A 20,650-nucleotide genomic window follows, 5' to 3' on the forward strand; every position below is an offset into this window, starting at 1 on the left:
TTGAGTTCTAGCCATTATATCACTTAGCTGCCTATCTAAAGAGCTTTGTAAGCCTTAAGATGTTATATAAACACAAGTTATTATGGAACATGCGCATGAGAGGCTCATACAAAGTGCTGTGTATGAGGTCATTACAATTTGGAAGAATCAAGGAGGTCTCTTTGGATGAAGTAGCTTTTCAGTTGGGCTTTAAAGGATAGGCCCTGGACCTGTCAGTGGTGACACCCTATATCAGTCACTAGGGAACTAAGTAGTTGGTTAGCAATGCATGCTGGTAATGAGCCTTCCTCTAAATGTTTCTGGTCTGCTACTTTCCCTGGAGGGTCATGTGAGCTGGAGTGGTATGTGGCCTGCTTTGCAAGTGATTAACATGGTGTAAGCAATCTGCATAGAGAGAAGAAAAAAAAACCCTCCTTCGGTATTCCATTATTCTATTAGAGTTTCAGAGCTGGGATTAAGTGGACATGATTTCTTCCTATGGGCCATTAATTTTGTTTTATTGCTGGTCTGATGGTCATTACCCTTTTTTGCCAATGCATTCCCCCATTAGGTTTGTACAATTAACAAAATATGTGCTGTTAGGGCTTTGATAGGAACAGTGGGATGGAAATAAACCGGGGAAATGACAGCCACACAGAGTGTGGGGGGAGGGAGTTTGGGCCAAGGGAGAGATGATGGGGGGAGACCTCTTCAGCCCCCATCCCTTCCAGTCATTGGTATTCCTGGCAAAACTGTTGTAAAATCTTTCCCGTTCTTGGGTTGAAAAGTGAGGGAAGGAGTGGAATGGGGGAGGCAAGGGTTGGCATTTTCCTGGCTCACACTCAGCCCTAGGCAAAGTGCCACTCAGCTTTGTACCTTCCACCTGTAACCTTGAAACAGAAGCAGGTGTCATTTTCAGGTATGGTTGTTTGTGTCTATGGAGTCTCCAAGTTGGGTCCTAGTTACCATTCCCTCCCTCCTCCAAATGGGGCAGTTTGCTCAGATAGTCACAATGTGGTCACAGTCTTGGGACCAGTAGAAAATTCTTTCCATTTAGGGCTTAGAAAAAGTCCATGAAAGGTTTTGTACCTCTCCTCTTGGGATTAGTTCCCTACCCTCAACCCACACACTTAGCCTGTGGCCACGTCCATACTAGCCATAGCTAGTGGTAGAAACTTGCCTCTAGAGAGGGAGGGCATTGCTGTTCTTGTATCTCACCACCTTTGCAGAGTAAAGGTTGGATGGTTTTCCGTTGTAAGAATTCTTGAAAGTCTGTGCCCAGTCTAGTAGTTCATTTATAAAGAATAGTATTGTAGCGTAGTAGACAGAATGCTGAATTTGGACTCAGGACAACCTAGGCTTGAATCCCTTCTCATCCACTTAATACTTATGTGAGCCTAGGCAAGTCTCTTATCTTCTATAGGCCTCAGTTTCCTCATCTGTAAAATGAAGCTGGACTTCATGACCTTGTAGTTTCCTTCTTACTATAAATCTATGATTATAGCCCTTGTTATAAGACTTCTGTTTGACCTTCCTATACATTTATCACATTCTGACATCCTGTATTTATTTGTGTGAGGGCAAACTGTGTTGTTTTTCATCCTTGTATGCCTAGCACCCTGCACTGTGCCATATACATATTCAGTGATCCATGATTTCCTCTGTGTAAGAAGCTCCTTATGTGGGAACTGCTTCCACAGATATAAACCTTAGATTACACTGCCTGAGGCACCTAGAGGTTAAGTGACTTCACTAGTCTCACCATTGATGTGAGTGTCAGAGGCTGAATTTGAACTCTGACCTTCCTGACTTTAAGCTGTGAACTCTTTCAACTATGTCTGGCTGCTTAGATGCTATAAGCATTTAATAAATATTCGTTGAAGTGAATTGATTCATTTCATGAACCTGAAGATAGTTATGTTCCTCCTCAGCTCTTTTTAGGATAAATAATACCATCTTCTTCCTACTTCCTTAATCAGTTTTTTAAAAATATACTTTTATTTTTTTAAATTCTGAGTTTCAAATTCTCTCCCCACTCCTCTCCCTTGAGAAGGCAAGCAATATATCAATTATACATGTGAAGCCATGCAAAACATATTTCTATATTAGCTATGATGCAAAAAACCAAACCAAAACGAAACAAAACCCCGACAAACAAACACAAACACCAAGAAAAAATTTAAAAGTGAAAAAAGCATGTTTCAATCTGTGTTCAAGGTTCACCAGTTCTCTCTCTGGAAGTGGACAGCATTTTTCATTGTGGGTCCTTTGGAATCGTTTGGATCATTGTCTTGATCAAAGTAGCTTAAGTCTTTCACAGTTGATCATTACAATATTGCTGTTACTGTGTACAATATTCTCCTGATATGTACATCAGTTCATGTAGGACTTTCTGTTTCTGTGTTTTTCTGAAGCCAATCTTGCTCATCATTTCTTATAGCACAATAGTATTCCATCACAATCATATATCTCACCTTGTCAATCCATTTCCCAAATGATGGACATCCCTTCAATTTCCAATTTTTGTCACCACAAAAAGAGTTGCGATAAATATTCTTGTACAAATAAGTCTTCTCCCCTTTTCTTTTATCTCTTTGGAATACTGATCTAGTAGTAGTATTACTGCCTTAAAGAGTATGCATAGTTTTATAGCCCTTTGGGCATCTTTAATGAGTTCTAATGTGATAATATGGTAGGTCTTCTGGGTTATCTTTAATTTGACTTCATCTCTATTAAAACACCAGAGTCCTAAGCTGATACTGGGGTAAGTTGGTACTATCTGAGGTTTAATACAGTAGGAACATTTTGTTCAGGAAGAATTAGCACCTCTGGTGTGAGGACTTGCCAAGTGCTTTTCAAGGGTACTCATCTACCTTTAGTGTCCAGCTGGCACTCAACTCTCACCTGTAGTTCCAAGAAGCTTTAGTATGTGCAATGGAAACATCCCAGTCTAACTGTCTTGGCAGATGGGTTAAGTCAGGTTAAGGGTAACTGACAGACTTCAAACCCATCAGTGAATTAGGGAGATGTTCACCCCAAGCACGTGAAGACTTCTAGCAAAATGGGTAGATGAGAACAATTTGTTCCAATGGCCATGAAGCTTGGTCAGGTATGAAGACACCAAGGTCATCCACTGCATCCCAGACCATTGCCTGTCAATCTGACTTTTGTCTTGCTGCTGGATGTTGATGAATCTGAGGGAAGGGAGACTGAGACTGCTGACTTTGTGCAACTCTACCTTGATTAAATCCAATTCAAGCACAAATCAAGACATCACCTGTGATGTTGTTGGTTCTCTTAAAAAATGAAGGATTGGGACGGCTAGGTGGCACAGTGAGTAAGAGTGCCAGCCCTGGAGTCGGGAGGATCTGGGATCGGTTCCGGCCTCAGATACTTAACACCCACACAAAAAGACTGGTCGTGTCACCTTGGGCAACTTACTCAACCCCAATTGCTTAAAAAAAAAATGAAGGATGAATAACAGCAAGAATAACAGTTCTGTTAACAAAGTTGTTTCTGACTCAAGTCCATCCTCCACTTAGCTTTCAATTTGATCTTCCTAAAACACAGGTCTAACCTTATCACATAACCTAATCTTATCACCCAGCCCCCTACTCAGTAAACTGTTGGTTCCCTGTCACCTCCAGGATCAAATATAAAATCCTCTGTTTAGCTTTGGAATATAACTCTTCATCACCTGACCTTTTCCTACCTTTTCAGTCTTCTTATACTTTATTGTCCCCAATATACCATGCAATTCAGTGACAGGGGCTTCCTCACTCTCCTTCAGATATGACACTCCATCTCCCTACTCTAGGTATTTTCTCTTGCTGTCCTTCATACTTGGAAACCTCTCCTCATCTCCACCTCCTAATCTCCCTGGCTTCCTTCAAGTCACACAAGTCCCCCTATTCTAAAAGAAGCCTTTCCTACCCTTTAATGTGAGTTTCTTTCCTCTGTTGATTTATTTCCAATCAATCCTTTACATATTTTGTTTGTACATAGGTTTTTGTATGTTCTTCCCCATTAAATGGGGAGCTCTCTGGGGTCAGGGACTATTTTTTTTTTGCCTGTCTTTGCATCCTTGGCATTCAGCACACTGCTTGGCATCCAGTAGGCACTTAATAAAGATTTTTTAGGTTAACTGGGATCAGAAGACCTGGGCTTGAATCTGCACTAACAGCTTACTAATGATGTGACCTTACTAATCATGTGACCTTGGGTATCACTTCACCTCTCAATTTCCTCAACTTTAACATGAAGGGATTAAAATTTGATGATCCCCTTTCCAGTCCAAAGTCCACTGAGTATATCAACACAAGTGAAAACTTCCGTTGTTTACTCATGATGTTTTCTCTCAGCTAAAGCAAGCTTTCCCCTTCTCTCTGCTTATCCACACCCTTAAAGGCTGTCAGGGAATACCAAGTCCCTTATGGAACCTTATCTGACTCCTCTTGCCCACAGTGATCCCTCCTTCCCCCTTAACCCCATAGTACTTACTATTCCTACCTTTCATCTGGCCCTTCTTACACATATGGCCTTGAGACAGCTCTTTTATTGTTTGGTATTTTTAATCACTTTTCCACATGCATATGTCTTGTGTCTCCTAATTAACCTGTTTGAGGTCAAGAACTATGTCTAATAATTCTTTGTTGCCCTCATGGTGCTCAGTGCAGTGTTGTGCACATCATTAAATACTCAATAAATGTCTGTAAAGTGAAAGAATGAATGAACACCCCTGCATTATTGATTAACATTAAAACTATGGTCCACTGTGACCTTCAGGTCTCTTTCTGAGGTACATTTATTAATCAAAGGAATTACAGCTGTGTAATTTATAATTTATCTTTTCTGTCCAATTTAGTACCTTCATTGTGCTATCAAAACTTCATCATTTGGGAGTGGGTTAGGATCATTTTAATTTTATTCTTGTAATCTTAATGCCACCAATCTTATGATAATGATGGTACTTGTAATGATAGTAGTTGTTTGATGCCTTATAATTTCAAAGAACACTTTCACATATGTTATTTCCTTTTGATTCTTGCAACAAACCTGCTAAGGAGGTCATACAAATATTGTTATTCCCATTTTATAGATGAAAATTAAATCTAAAATCAAATTCATGACTTGCCAAAGGCCATAGCAAGTAGAAGAACCAGGCCTGAACCCAAACCTTATAACTCCAAGTGCAGGGCTCTTCCCTTTTGAAGCAGTCTCTCTCTTGTATAACCCCTGTCATTGATTAAAAAAAAAAGAGTGTGTAATTCCATCCTGGGACACTTCCAAATGGGATATCACTTGTGACTGCATGATAACTGGCTAGTTATGTGCCGCTTGCTTTTGCTGCTTTGTCCCAAGGGCCTGCCTACAACCTCAAAAGCTTCATCTTTTACCCCTCTCTCCCCTTGTGTTACTCATTATAAGTTGCTTTGACAGTTTCAGGCTATAGGCAAGAAAGAAGCTGTAAAGCAAACTATTTGCAAGTTAAACAATTACAATTACTATACGGAGAGTAGGCTAGGTGGCGCAGTGAATAGAGCACCACCCCTGGAGTCAGGAGGATCTGAGTTCAAATACAGCCTCAGACACTTAACACTTAGTAGCCATGTGACCTTGAGCAAGTCATTTAACCCCAATTGCCCTGCTTCCCCCCCCCTCTAAAATGGAGGTGCCTGGTATAGAGTAGGTGTTCTATAAATGCTTATTTCTTTCCCTTCCTCTTTCCTCTTCCATTCCCTTCAGTAACTTACCCTAGGTTATGCCAGTAGTAGTGTTAGAGGTGAGATATGAACCCAGGTCCTCAGACTCCAAATTTAGTCAATAAAGTCCAATAATCAATAAAAAATCCAGTCAATTTTATGATATGTTCCTAAATGGTGTTCTTGTGTAAGTGTAAAGGGAAAGGAGAACTTGTCTCTGAGTAGAAGCAATCAGTGGTTATTTCTCAATTCCACCATTTTCTCCTTGTTCAGAGCCACATCATTGGGGTGTCCCAGAAACCTGTCTCAGTGCCTTGTCTCAGGGCAGATGTAGAATTTGCTTGGTCTGGAGAGGGTCATGCAATGCAAGAAGTGCCATCCCCAGCAAACCATGGTCACTGTGTATGCCTGAGGTCCTACAATTAGCACCAGTGCTTGCCCAGCTTAGAGTGAGACACTACAATAACACTTGGTGTTGGGTGGGAAAATAACTTGGAGCCAAGTGTCTGATGCCAGGTAATTATATCTTTATTAAATTACCCAGTTATTGTGTAATTTAGAGCCCAGCAGTCAGGGCTGGAGTGCTGGATCCCCACCACAGTCAGGACACACAAAAACTATCCCTTGGCAGTAGCTTTTCTCAGGTAATGAGGGAAGGAATCTGTGGTAGGGGGTGGAATGGGATGCTGTGAGGAGAGCAAGGGTAGAAAACCCTGGGCAGCAAGAGGGAAAGACACAGAGACCTGTGTTTGGAGGGGTCCGTGTTCTGTCACGTGTTTCCTCCCTGGACGTTCTGTCTTACTCAGATTTTCCAGACAGTTTTTATTCTCTTTTTGGAGTTCTGCTTTGGTGAAGCCCTTAAAGGGAGTGTTCAATTCCAGGTCCCCTCCTGAGGCTACAGAAATGGCAGCAGCCAAAGTGAGAAGCTCTATCTGAGGATATTTTTGCACCCTTTATTCAGAAGCCCCGATTTGAGATCTGGTGGAGGTTAGGGGAAAGGCCGGTCAGTTGTAAAGAAGGACAATGCTATAAGCATGAGGTTTCTGCTATCTTGAATTGTCTTACTAAGTGACTTGGGGCCTTTCTTAGTGGTTGGTTTGCTTTTAGCAGGATTATACATATAGTCTCTAGTCCAAAATCGTCTTCATTTTACTGGTAGCAAAACTGAGCCCCAAGTCAAACAAGTAACATGGGCTCAAGTTAGGGCTAGAACCCAGTCTTTTGACTGACTTGCATTTTCTCAGCTACATTTCTGGCTGTATCCTTAACAGCACCATAATTTTCTGAACCGCTGACAGTTTGACCATCTGTGCTGCCCAGTGCCTTGTTATAGAACATCTATGCCTAGGAACATTTTTCTTCCCCAGTTTGTTGAATTTCTATGCATCCTGTAAAGGCCAACTCAAATTCCACCTCGTCCAGGATGGTTCCTGTTTCTCCCAGATGGTAATGACCTTCCTTGTCCAAAGTTGTACCTTACTCACACCTGATTTCTATGAAAGCAATTAATTAGAAGCAATGGAAGGTGGTGTTCAGCCTCCTGGGTTTAGTCTCATGACTCTGGGTTCAAATTTGAGGTCTGCAGTTTACTAGGTGTGTGACCTCAGGCTCTCTGAGCTTGAACTTCTAAGTCTGTAAGATGTGGTTAATTTTATCTCTATTAACTATCTCACAGAGTTGTTGTGGGAAAAGTTCTTTGCTACAAAGCACTGTAAAAATGTGAGCTATTATTTTTGTCTGTATTATGTATTATTTTGTATTTGTATTATTGGTCCCTTATACATCCCTTCAAATTATAAATTACTTAAAGGCAAGGAGGGAAGACCATTCCTTATCTAAACTTTTTACCTTTCCTAACAACTAGCATTGTGATCTCTATAGTTTAAGTTTTGAATAAATGATTATTGAATTGAATTGCTGCTTGAAATCTGCTTCCACCCAAAGCCATACTGGTTAGTCAGTGGAGGTTTGGGGCTGAGACTGGTTGATGATGACAAAGGCTGAGTTATCTTTCATTTTGCCACTTGCTTGATGAAAAACTTTCAATGACTCCCATTTCCAGGCCTTCCCTATGCTTGCCACTGTCTTTATTCACTGTCAATTTCTGCTATGACCCCAATTAGGCTTATTCGCTCCTCACCGCCCCATGCCTTTGTGCCTTTGTTCATGCTGTACCTTCTATTTGGAATGCCCTCTCTTTTTTCCTTTACCTGTCCTTCAAGGTGAGATTCAAATCTCACCTTCTTCTTGAAGTCTGCCTTGACTGGTTCAACTCTGAGTTCTTTCCTGTCTCAGAATTCCCATAGCACTTGCAATGTGTACCGAAAAATTTTGTACTTAATGATATATTGCCATTTGCCATTTGTTGTGCCTTTGTATGATCCTAACTAGACTGTAAGCACTTTTAAGAGGCCATTTTAGACTTTTTAACTTACCTCCATCAGTGCTTAGCACAAACTAGGTTTTAATAAATACTTGTTCCTTTTGTCTATTTGACCCTAGAAAAGGATTATGCCAATAACTTGTCTGCCTTCTGACCATATACTATTTAATAGGAACAAGTTCTTTTCTTTCCAGAGTCTTTATAGAGAGGGTTGATAAAATTTGCATACAAAAGAGGAAACTAAGGCACAAAAATAAAGGGCAAGAGTTGAAGAGGATCTGGTAGTAGTCCGGATTCCCAGTTCCTAACTAATATCAGCTAATATTCTATGTCAGTTTCTCAATAAATAGAAGATTTTTCTCCCACTTAGCACTGTGGGTGATCTAAGCCACCAGTCTACCCCTCCCTTTGATGCCATATCTACCCGCTTGGGTCCATTTACACTTTGACTCTTGCCCCTGGCATGATAACACACAGTCTATAAAGATATTCTCTTTTTTTGACAGGTGATGTGTGTGTGCGTGTGGCTGGGTCCTGAGGCTTTCTGTCTTCTACGTGGCTTTCCAGAAAAGAGGCCCTGAACTGTAAGTAACTTTGATTGGCATCTTCTACCCGGTCTCAATGAGGTGACAGGTTAAAGGTCAGCTAGGGAACCTGATCTTCTTGCATGAGCCCTGCATTGTGAAAGAGAAACATTCAACAACGAGCTGGTCAGAATGTAAAAGACAGTGGAAATCTAATTAGATTATGTCTGAATGTGACAAAAGAGCCCTGTAATATGACATCCTATTTAATTAGGCTTTATTGATTGTGCATTAAGGTGCACTTCATGGGTTACCCATGTAATGAGTACAGAAGAGGGGCAACTCCTTGAGTCTGAACACAGGAGCTGAGGTCCAGTTGCTGTGATCTGTGGCATGAGTTTGAATGGCACTGATCGAAGGCAATAGCAATGTGAGCTGTATTTTGTAGATGCTTTCTGTTCCCCTCTTGTTCCCATAGGGGCGGGTTGGGGGGCCCTGGGAGCCACATCTCTCTAGCCTTTGGATCCAGACTTTGCTCATGCCTGCCCCACCCCACCCCCAACCTGGAATACCCTCCTTGCTTGATTTCAGCTTACTGAAATCCTACCCATTCTTCTGGCCTCAGCTCAAATGCCACCTCCTTCCTGAATTACTCTGACTAGAAGTGATCTCTTCCTCTTCTGAATTCTTAATATTTATTATCCATAACATTCATGCAGTACTTACAGATGATTTTCTGTTTGGGTTATTTTCGTACATGTTCTCATCAGCTGTATTATAACTTTTGGAGGGTGTGGTCCTGTATCTTATTCACCTCTGTATCCCCCTAGGGAGCCTAGGACATAGCAAATGCTTAATAAATGTTTGTTGAGTGAATGGATGAATGTCCTCACTTGGCGCCTCCTCTGCCCACCTTCTGGGGGGACCGATGGCGTTGCTGATGTGAGCTCCTTGGCTTTGATAGTACATTGGCTTCCAACCAGTCCGTGGAATTATAAATGATTAACCGTTATCAGCGCATATCTTCACCTCTGTGTAAAAATAGATTGACTGTAATGAGTATTTGAATAAATCATAAGAATGGCTGACCTGCTATCTCTCTAACATCCTGCAGATGACTGCTCAGTGAGCAAGCAGGGCGCCTGGCCTCCCCACCTAATGGCTTACTGTTTTCTGCATTTCCAGACTCTTATTGAAGGATTTCTAGTGCCCAGACACCTCCACTGAGCTACTGTTAGGGGAGTGGTCAGATCAGTGGACTAGGGGTGGGAAGAGGAAGGTAACCGCCCCCCTCCACTGTCCTGTTCCAGGAAAGCCTGCCCAGGAGACAGAGAATGGAAAGGGAGAGTGGGGGCGGAAAGAAAATGACCTTTGCAAGAATCGATGTCTCCTCGCACCGGAGGTTAGAGGGACCTCATAAGTCAAGTCAAGTATGAGAGGAACAAGCTGAGCGTGAACCTTAATGGGCGTGCTTAGGAAGAAAGGAGAGTGCAGAGGGAGTATTAGAAGTCCCTCTCTGCCTGGGCTGTGATACCTAGTTGCAGATATCCCTTTGGGTCCCACTCCAGGGAAGCTCCAGACTTCTGATGACCACCCTTGGGGACAGCTTCTGGAGGGGGGTGGGGAAGGCTCACTGGTTTGTTTTCTTGTGGCCTCTCTGATCTCAATCAAGTAGGTTTAAGTTTTTTTTCCCTCTAGGGAGTGTTTTGTCAAGATTTCTATACAAGATCAGGAGGGCTGGCTGGACCAAGGCAGCAAAGAAAGACCTTGATTCCCTTCATCTTCCTAGCTCGTTAGCATTACTGGCTGGCTGCCTGGCCAGTGGAAGGAGGAGGAAGAGGAACAGGAGGATATAGAGGTAGCAGAGAAAAGGCATTCAAGCTAGAAAAAGAAGTAAATATGAGATTCTGTTCCAGGTAGGGGTGGAATTTTTGAGGGAATCTATGAATTCAGCCATTTCATTTCATTTCATTCCATTCAGGCTGATTGCTTACTATAAACTCAGCACTGTGCCAGGCACTGAGTACTATGAAACTTGGTTATTTCCTCTAGAAAAAATGAAGAAATCCTTGGTATTGTTCTCAGGATTCAGAAAAGCAAGCCTAGTTTCTGGACATCTTCCCTGACTTAGAGTAGAGCACAGGGACATGGCCTGGTCTGAACTAAAACTTTACTGGACAGTGGTACATGGCTATAGATATACTTGTAGGTTGTAGGGGGAATCTTGGAGTATTTAAAGGGACAGAGCCTAAATGATCAAAGTGCCCTGAAACTCCTAGAAAGTATGCTAAGAGAATCTTGTGATACAAGGGTGAAGAAGGCCCCAGCATTATAGAGTCATTGTGTTTGAAGAGATCTTTGAGAATTGTAGTGCCAATGCAGTATTCACAGAACAAGTGGTCACTTTAAATATACCTGCATAGTGCTCGATTGGAAAATATAACAGACGCTCCATATAGAACATAGAAGCAAAACATTTATTCAGATACCAGAAAAACAAATCCCAAAACCAGTAAGCAGATTCCATCATAGTAGCAAAGAAGTTAATAAACCATAACAGGACAGAGAGCCACAGCATCCTTTAGCCTTCCCGTAAACCAACATTTACTCACTCTTAAGCCTGTACCTCAGATGTGTCCTCCCCTCCCTCCAGTCTAGCTGCTCTGACTCCCAGCTTCCTGTGGGCTCTGCTCTACTCTTCAGCAAACTCCTCCCACCACAGGCTCCATGTGGTTACATTCAGCCTATTAGGGGGCAAGGTATATCTTCAAAGCAGGGAAAGTCTTTAAATTTCCTAGGCTTATTAAGGGGCTGGGAAGATCTTCAAATTCCCATTACCATTATAAGGGTCTGTTAGACCAACTTGACACCTAATTCAGGCTTCTCTGATATAACATCCCTAAAATAACTGGATGCTGAGCCAGCTAGCATTTAGTATAGAACCTGTCCCATGCAAGTTATCTTATTAGCATTGAGGGTAAGCATCCTAGAAGGTGAATATTTAGGTCTGTGACCTTTAGCTTGAAATTCCAAATTTGAAAAGCAGCATAGATCTCTGAAATCTCATTACTTCCATGGAGACAAGTAGTGTCAAAACTATGTTTGTTCCCCAGGAGCAAAACTCATAATCCCTCTGTTCCATTCTGAGGTCCCACCCAAACTATCAGTGCTCCCTATGACAACCAGGTTTTAGGTTTTTGCCAAAGACTGTGGACAAGGAGACTAAAAGCAATGTGTTGGGGGAATATAGAGTCTAGTCTCAGCTCTGAAATAACTTCCCAGGGAGATATTGCTCAAGAGGACTCTTATTTGGGAATAGATTGGATAGGAATAGATGTCTTTTGAGACCCCTTTTATTTCTGAGACTGATCCTGTGATTCTATGTTTTTATACAAGTTACTTCCTTTTCCTGGGTCTGAGTTTCCTCATCTGTAATAAGAGGAGGTTGGACTAGATGATCTCTGAGGTCTCTTCCAACATTGACATTCTATGTATTTAATGGAATAGAAAGAAGATGGTGACTTGTTTTGATGTGTCTAGAGGGACAGGTCTATTTCCTGGGAGACTAAGGAGTTTTTCAAGTTTTTCGAGTCTGAATGGAAATTTGGCACAGTTTCTCTTTTGTTTCCCTTAAAATCAGGTCAGAAAGTACTTAAGGGATGGGGGGGGGTAGGGAGAAGGGATTTGGCTATAGGGCTAGAAGGCAGACAACACAAAAGCCATTTCTATGCCTGAGTCTGACCCCTTCCCACCACCCAATAAAGAAATAATCTTATTGGTAGCTAAAGACATTCGCTCAGCTGCTCTTCATATAAAGCAAAAATTCTGTATACCATATATCAAAATTCACTCATAAACTATTGATATTTTAATAATCCATATTAGCATCTTGTCCTCAGACAAATGAATATTGAATAAGCAATAGACTAACAAAGGGGGGTAGCCCAGGTGCCAGATCATGGAGAAACTGGAATCCTGGACAATCTTTTAAGGTAATGCTCCTCTTTCAGGGGACCTTGTAACTCTCCTCTGTCCCCATATATATTTAGTTCTGATTTTTAAAAATGGTTTATAGTCACACCACATTCTCTCTGGCGTTATCTCATTCAGTCTTCATAACAATCCCCTTCAGGTGGGTTGGGCAAGTAGTGTTATCCTTATTTTACAGATCAGGAAAACTAGGCTGAGACAAAGGTAAGTGACTTGCTCAAAGTCGTGTTGTATAACTAGTAACAGAATCATGATTTGATCACAGGGCTTCTGATACCAAAGTGAGAGCTCTTTCCATGAGACATGGATTCAGAATCAAAAAACAGTGGGTTAGAAAGTAGACGGGGATTTTCTCTGTCCTCTGGATTTCAAAGTCCGCAACCAATCCCAGTCCTATCTAAGCTGCACTATGGCCATCAAGGAAAGGAGTCAATTTTCTTTTTTGTTTTGTTTTCTTTTGTGTTTCTTTTTCTTTCTCATGGTTTTCCCCATTCATTATAGTTCTTCTATGCAACATGACTAATGTGAAAATGTGTTTGATAGGACTCTGTGTGTAGAACCTGTATCAGATTGCAAGCTGTCTTGGGGAGTGAGGGGGAGAAAATTTAAAACTTATGGAAGTGATTGTTGAAAATTTAAACAACCTGTCCCTTAGTTAATTTTAAATCTCATCATTCTTTCAAGGAGGAACCCTAGAAAATGTTAGGAATATTTAAAGGAAAGAGCCTATGGGATATTTCACATATCTGAGTGTCCCTAATATAACAACATATAATAACATTTTCTCATTGGCTCTAGGCAGCTAGGTGGCCCAATGGAGAGAGTGCCCAATCTGGAGTCAGGAAGACCTGAGTTCAAATGTGGGCTTAAACACTTACTAGCTGTGTGACCCTGGGCAAATCACTTAACCCTATTTGCCTCAGTTTCCTCATCTGTAATATGAGCCAGAGAAGAAAATGGCAAAACACTCCAGTGTCTTTGCCAAGACAATCCCAAATGGATTCACGAAGAGCTGGACAAAACTGAAGAACAACCTTTACATTTTTTCACTCAAATTAGCACTCTGCCAGTAATCAGTTCTAAAGTGGGCTCAAAAGAATTTAGGCAGCAAGCCTAAAGGAAATTGGTTAAGTCAAGGTGTAATTGAAGGAATGCTGCACTTGGAGTCAGAGGGCCTAAGTTCAAACCCCATATTTGCTACTTAACAGTTGTATAATAAGTTGTGTATATTTTACATCTCTGGGCCTCAGTGTTCTTATCTATAAAATGGGAGGGTTCAACTAATTGAACTCTTAAGGTCTTCTCTAACTTTAAATGTATTATTCGACATTTTCCCCTCTACATCTACTGGATGGATCTGTGGAGTGAGTTCTGGAATATTTGTGTTACACCCTTATGGGTAGGGAAGAAGAGGGGTAGAGAAAGTACAATATGAATAGAAATATAGCCTTAGCTAGAATTTCCATCTTTATTATTCCTCCCTTCCCCCTACCACCAGATGAGCTCTTCTCATCCTTTTTTCTATCCTCACATCCCCACCCCAATTCCCCTTCCCCCTTGTTCCTTGGTCTAGACTGAGGGGTCCTTGTGTATGTGGACTGGAATGACATAAGACTCTTGGTTGGTCCATCTTAATTGGCATGATTTAATGGAGTCTATGGCGGATTCAGATTTATATGGCATTCTGAGCTGCAAATCTGCTTCCTAAATGCAGAATTTTTGTGGAGTGGTAAAAAATAATGGCTGTTCTGTGAATCCTGCCTCCAGAGCTAGGAGATTGCAATTTACATTATGCAAATAGACATTATGCAATCAAGGCACTTTAGCAGGAATCTGGCTGAGGAGAAGCTGCTGATGAGATAAGCTGAGGTCTGCAGCCCCCCAACTCAAGGGGTTCTGGGAGCTTGGAGGGATCATCTATTAAATGGGGGTGGGGGAAGGGGAAAGGAAAGGGTCTATTCAGCTGGCCCAAGGAGACAAAATAGAGCCTGTCCAGAGATGAATGGATCTAGGGAGCTGTGGCTGCCACTCTCTCAATTAATGGCTTTGTTTAATCATACCCCCTGTCCAGAGGAGTATTGTCTTACGGATAATTTCGTTTGCCTAACGAGATTTTGCTAATTAAATCTCCTTTCGGTTGGTGTGACTCTGCCTGCAGGAGAGAGGGGCCTGTTTGTGGAGCCTTCCCTCTCTCCAGCTGCCTCCCTAAACCTTTCTGAGGAAGAGAGGGAAAGGGAAAGGAGGGGAGATCTGCCATAGCTCCAGCTTGGCATAGTTGAGAGGTACTGGAAGGTTTTGTAGTTGGGATTTGGAACATGTGAGGATCTTCTCATCACCTCATTGTGGTTTAGTGAAAGAGCTGGTTTGGAGCTGGAGGATCTAACTTTGAGTCTTGGTTCACCATCTCTGGCCTTAGAGAAGTCCAAGCACCTCTGTGGGCCTATTTCCTCATCTATACTATGAGTGACTTAGACTAAATTATCTAGGATGTTTTCTAGTTCCAAATCGAATTACCTCCTACCTTCCTATTGCTTGTGATCTTATCTCTACAGCTCCCACCAGACCCTTGGAAACCTAGGGTTTCCTTATGACTATAGGCATGAGTTATAATCAAGCTTTACATGCTTTTCAAAGCACTGTGTATGTTCCATGTAACTCCTGCCTGACCCCTTCCTCCAAAGTCCTTTCCAGTGCTACCACAGTGATCTTTAGCTACACTGTACCCATCAACTAAGGATAAAGAAAAGCAAACCTCTTTGTCTCTACCGTTAGCCAACCTGGTTCCTCTTGCAGGCAGAGTGGCGTGCTTTTACTTTAACATCAGAAACTGGGGGTCTCTGTAGTTGTAGATAACCAATGGGTTTCCTTTCATCTTCCCCCATGCACAATCTAATTCCCCATTTTATAAATGAGGAGGCTGAAGGTCTAAGGAAGGAAGTAATGCTTCCCTAAGGATTAAAGCACAATTACCTCAGAAGGTTAGAGAGCATTTGCCTAGTGATCTAAAACTATCTCACATTCTGGGTATTTATCTAGTTAGGCCAGAAGAAAATCCTTGTTTTCTAATTCATCCCCAAAGCTATCACCCAACTGCTTTGTAATGAAACATGTCGGGAGGTAGTCACATCTCCCCTTCTGTGATGGTGTGGCTTATTTACATGAATCTCCCTTTGTGTGTGGTTGTGTGGGATGTAAGTGATGTCTCAGCATTCTCACAATGGTGGTCATCATTAGGCTTTATTATCTGAACTCTTGAAGGCTGGGCTTAGGGAAGTTGGGAGACAGAAGAGTCCACATCTCATGAATTGAGAGAAAGAAAAGAAGCCAGCTCTTGAGAGAAACTGAATTTATGTCCCTAAATCCCTAGGTTAGGATTATCTCTTAACTGTTCAGATCTATTATAATATCGAGGTCTGAATGTAATTCACTCCATGAGTATGTTTTGGATGAATGTTAGAGGATGAAAAGAAAGAGATAAGGAAGTTGTTTTAAAGGGACAGATCATTTTCAGTTTTCTCCTTACTGACTGCCTTTTTCTAATCATCTCCTGGGAGTTCCCTGGATTTGAACTTGACGGTGTAATATCCACTTTAGATTTCATCGCCCAATTCAAACTACTGCTGATCAGGTTGGGCCTCAGAAGGCAACTGCTATATTACTTTCAAGTTCTAGCAGTAATACTGTGGGCAGCTAATGATCTTGCTTGCACTCTTTCAAGCCCCCACTACCTGGGTTTCTCCTTAACAATCAGACAATAGACCCAGATAGTTCTTTAGCAAAGGCATTTAATTTAAATGGCATTTATTCAGCTCCATTACTAGACTAGGCTGACTCCTTTCAGAGCGCAGGGTCTCTGTGGAATGTTTAGTTAACAGGGCTTGTTGCTCATGAGGTAATGTCTTTGACTGAATAGGTCAATCTGCTACTAGTCTAGACAAGGCAGAATGATTGGCCGTAGGACTGTTGCCAGGATGGGTTGGGCGTGGGTAGGCTATTTGGCTACTAGTCCAGGGTAGGGAATTGTGGCCTTCTAGGTCCTTGGGTGCAACCTTTTGACTGAGTCCAAGTTTTACAGAACAAATCCTTTATTAAGGAGGTTTGCTCTGTGAAGTTTAGATCTGGTCAAAGGGCCACACTTGAGGACCTAGAAGTCCACATGTGGCCTCAAGCCTGCAAATTCCCCACCCCTGTAGTAGCTAGGCTCTTTTCATGGTAGGGAGTCTTTGCTGAATGGGATTGATTCATTGGAATCCCTGGGCTCACTTTTTGATTAATAGCTATAGTTTTACTACTTTAAGCCACTGGCCCAGCTAAATGGTATTATGTTGTTTTCAGCTAGAGTGCTACTATACTTTTTGAGGGAAAGGGATGGGGGAATATGAAAATTCATTGGTGTTCAGCATCTAAAACTCAACCAATTAGGAGAGCCCTCCAAATAAGGACCAGAGCTTACTAGCTACAGAGATGCTTCGCAGGAAAGTCAAATGGATCCATATTCATTTGAAGTCACCTAGTCATATGTTTTATGAGAATAGATTACTGGCCTTAGGCCAGATTGGGCAATTCCTGCCATTCTTTGGGGCAGGAATCAAAGGTACTGGGGAGGGGATCTGGTCATTACTGATCCCTATAGTGAACAAGCCACCCCCAGAGATTTAAATATCTTGCCTAGGATATAGCTCCAGCTGGCTAATAATCAGCTGTGAATCCCACCCTACACCCTTCCCCCTTCCTCAGGAAGATCTTGGCTTGCCCACCTGCTTGCCTGCTGCTCCCTGGGCCCCTCCTGGTTCTTCCAACGTCTGCTCCAGGCCTCTCCTCCCATCTTGGCCCCTCCCCAGTGCATCTTCAAGGAGCCTGCAGGCAGCTCCAGCAAATGCCATGGGGTTGGGAAGCTTTTCATTATCGGATGCACTGAACCTATTTGTGAGTGTTTTGCAAAGTGTTTAATCCAAGGTGTTCCCTCAATTAAATTAGTGCAAACATCTGTGTCCCACATCCACCTCTATTTGCATTCTGTGCCATTTGTTACAGCGGGAAATTGGAAGGCACCTTAGGAATACTTAGGACCAAATTAGGACTAGGTTGGGGTGGGAGGGGGAAGCAAGGGAGGGGGTGTTTTGTAGTTCCACTAGGCAGATCTACCTCCTGGGTAGCCTGGAACCAGACAGGAAAATGTAGAGGAACAAGTTAGCCATTACTACAGCACCTTCCCCTTTCCCTTCTCCTTCCTTTCCCTCCCTGTGTTGGGGAGCACAGTAATCTGAGCTTTAGGATGACCATCCCCTAAAAGGATATCTCCCCTAGGAATGGTTCCTGTCCATGTGAACTAAGACTGATGGAGGAGGACAAAGAGAAGGCTAGATAAATGCTCCATCCCTTCCAATGGCAGAATTTCCAGTGTGGGAGTTCCTTGTTCTCTCCAAATGACTTTGGCCCCCAACACCCCCATATAAAAAGCTGTAAAAAGGTCACCAGATGCCTCTGGGAGCATCTGTAAAGGTTGGTGGGTGATATTGTCTACTCTGAATCTGCTCCAAAACGGATTAGCGACTGATTAGATGTGGTGTTCTTCCCCTCCAATCTCTCCAAGCTGGGATCCCAGACAGACAACGGAAAGAACATTGACTAGGACATGTTCTCATGTTAGGACACCAGCTTAGGCCCTGGTTTTAGCTTCAGTTTCTTAGGTCAAAGGTTCCTTTTCTGTAATGGGGAGTAACCTTGTTTTAATTGAGATATCAGACAACCAAGAATGAATATTTGCCAAATAACAATACATTATGATTGTATTACTCTTCATGCTAGAACTTTCACATTCAGTATTTAATTTGGTCTTCCAAATAACCCTGTGAAGGAGACAGTGTTGGATTATCCTTTTATAGATGAGAAAACTGAGACCTACATAGGTTAAATGAGTTACTAGGATTATATAGTTAGTAAATTTAAGAGCTGGCATTTGAACCCTCGTCTTCTGAAGCCTGGTTACAGCCATGCTGCCTCCACAGCGATCTAGCACTCCTACAGATGCTCCTACTGTGTTGACGAGCTTCTTGGCACTCCAGTTACTTTTCTTAGCCTCCTGCTCAGCACACCCTGGGCTCATTGCCAAGGGTCACTGTCCCTTACAAAGTCCGCTACTCTAGTCTCCCTGTTTCAGGTTTCTGGCTGCCTTCCCAAACAGTTTATAAGGCCTAGGGTTCCCAGGGACCTGGCCCAGGGCTGCTCAGTCTAAAACTGGTTTATCAGTAGGAGAGGCAGCATGGCCCAGTGGAAAGAACTCGAGAATGGGAGTCAGGACACCAGGGCTTTTAGTTCCACTTGTACCACCAACTTTTTGACTGTGTTGTGTTACCTTAGGAAAGTCACTTCACTGAACCTTTTGGGGCTTCTGTAGGAATCATTTATTCATCCCACAAATACTTATTTAATACTTGTTATATGCAAGAGAAGTAAAATGTCCTCTGATGCCACAGTATAGCCTGGACTTCTGAAGGCCTTGCCAGCAAAGCTAGAGCTCAGACAGGTCCTTCCAAAGCTGGAAAGACTTTTGAGTTCAGCCTGGGCAATAAACTTAATATCTCCTGTCTGAGGACAGTCTTCCCTAGGTGTAGAGCTGCCTATCCCCAGGTAGTCCCCTGGAGATTTTAGCCACAGCCCCCTGAAGACCATCTGCTAACTCAGGTCTGGCATTACTAGCTATGTAACATTGGGCAAACCACTTCACCTATCTTGGCCTCAGTTTTGTCAAAGCGGTTGGGAATTTAGATGACCTTTTAAGTCTCTTCCAGCTTTAAATCTGTGGTCCCAACATTATAGAAGAATTGCAATTTGGGTTGAAGGGAGTACCCACCTGTAAGAAATTACAAGTTCATGCAGTATTGAATAATTAACTATGAGCAAGACAACATGATAGGAATTGGAGGTACAAAGATAAAAAATGACATGGTTGTTGCCCTCAAGGAGCTTATATTCTATTAAATGTTAGTAATACCATTTGCCTGATGAGTAGCAACCCAGCATGGTCCCTGTCCTTTGTGTCTCCTTTCTTAACTCAGGTCCCCAGCTCTCTGCCTTTCCAATCTAAGGAAGAAACTCTCTCTTAACAGTAGTGGAAATTCTTCTAGGACCCCAAGTTCCTTATCTCTCCCAGTGTTATTTATTTTAAAATTTCAAAAGGCATATAAATGAAGAAATGAGGGAGGGTGGTATTTTCCTGCCTCTTTGTTCCCTTGCGACCCAGACTAGCTCCTGACCCCAGGATATCTCCTTCCTTAGGGACTAACTCATAAGCATCTTGGGCCCACATCAAATTACAATCATTCAAATGCAGCAAACATTTATTAATTACCTCTTATTTGTGAAGACCTGGACATGAGTAGCCATTTGGAGTTCTTATGGTCAAGATCTAGAACCTTGATCTATGAATGGACTTTGAGAAGTGAAGTCATCTATTCCATCTTCCCATCTAAGTTAGATAATGCCTAGCTCAGTTTGGGGAGTACTCTTCTATATCCTTACTGTGGAAAGATTTCTTACCCTAGAAGTCAGGACATGTTTTCTACCAGCAATGGAATCTTAGGTAAGTCATTCCCTGTACCATTTTTTTTTTTTTTGAGGCAATTGGGATTAAGTGACTTGCCAAGGGTAACACAGTCAGGCTGGATTTAAACTCGGGTCCTCCTGATTCCAGAGCCTGTGCTGTATCTACTTTGCCAGTAGCTGTTCCTACTTCCCTTTTTGGGTCTCAGTTTCCTTAATTTCTCAGAGTGCTGATCAGAACACACTTTTAACATCTCTTATTTTTATTTTTTTTTTAAATTTTTTAAATTTATTAATTTGTTTGTTTCCTTTTAGTTTACAGGATTCAATTCCACAATTCCTTGAATTTCACATTTTGTCCCCCTCCCCCCTCCCATGGCGGCTTATAGTCAAGTATAGGATCTTTAAATACTTTCACATTATACATTGGTCAGGTTACAAGGACGGATTGTACCAGCTGGAATGAAAAATGGTAAAGAGGACTGTGATAGTAATGGCAATTAAAGATTCCCCTGTATTGGCTTGGTTTT

The 20,650-nt window shown here is 42.2% G+C and overlaps 1 protein-coding gene across 6 annotated transcripts in view; it reads left to right on the forward strand.

Moving 5' to 3' along the window:
- PKNOX2 (PBX/knotted 1 homeobox 2) overlaps positions 1-20,650 on the forward strand; it is a 356,188-nt gene that overhangs the window by 84,007 nt on the left and 251,531 nt on the right. For all 6 annotated transcript variants that reach the window (XM_069080546.1, XM_069080551.1, XM_069080549.1 and 3 more), the window contains exon 2: positions 8,571-8,648. The gene's annotated coding sequence lies outside the window, so the exon portion shown is untranslated. The remainder of the gene's footprint in view (positions 1-8,570; positions 8,649-20,650) is intronic.

Source organism: Petaurus breviceps, unplaced genomic scaffold (genome assembly GCF_028583685.1).
Source record: "Petaurus breviceps papuanus isolate PSGF00001 unplaced genomic scaffold, PetGlider_PUasm1.0 91133, whole genome shotgun sequence".
NCBI lineage: Eukaryota > Metazoa > Chordata > Mammalia > Diprotodontia > Petauridae > Petaurus > Petaurus breviceps.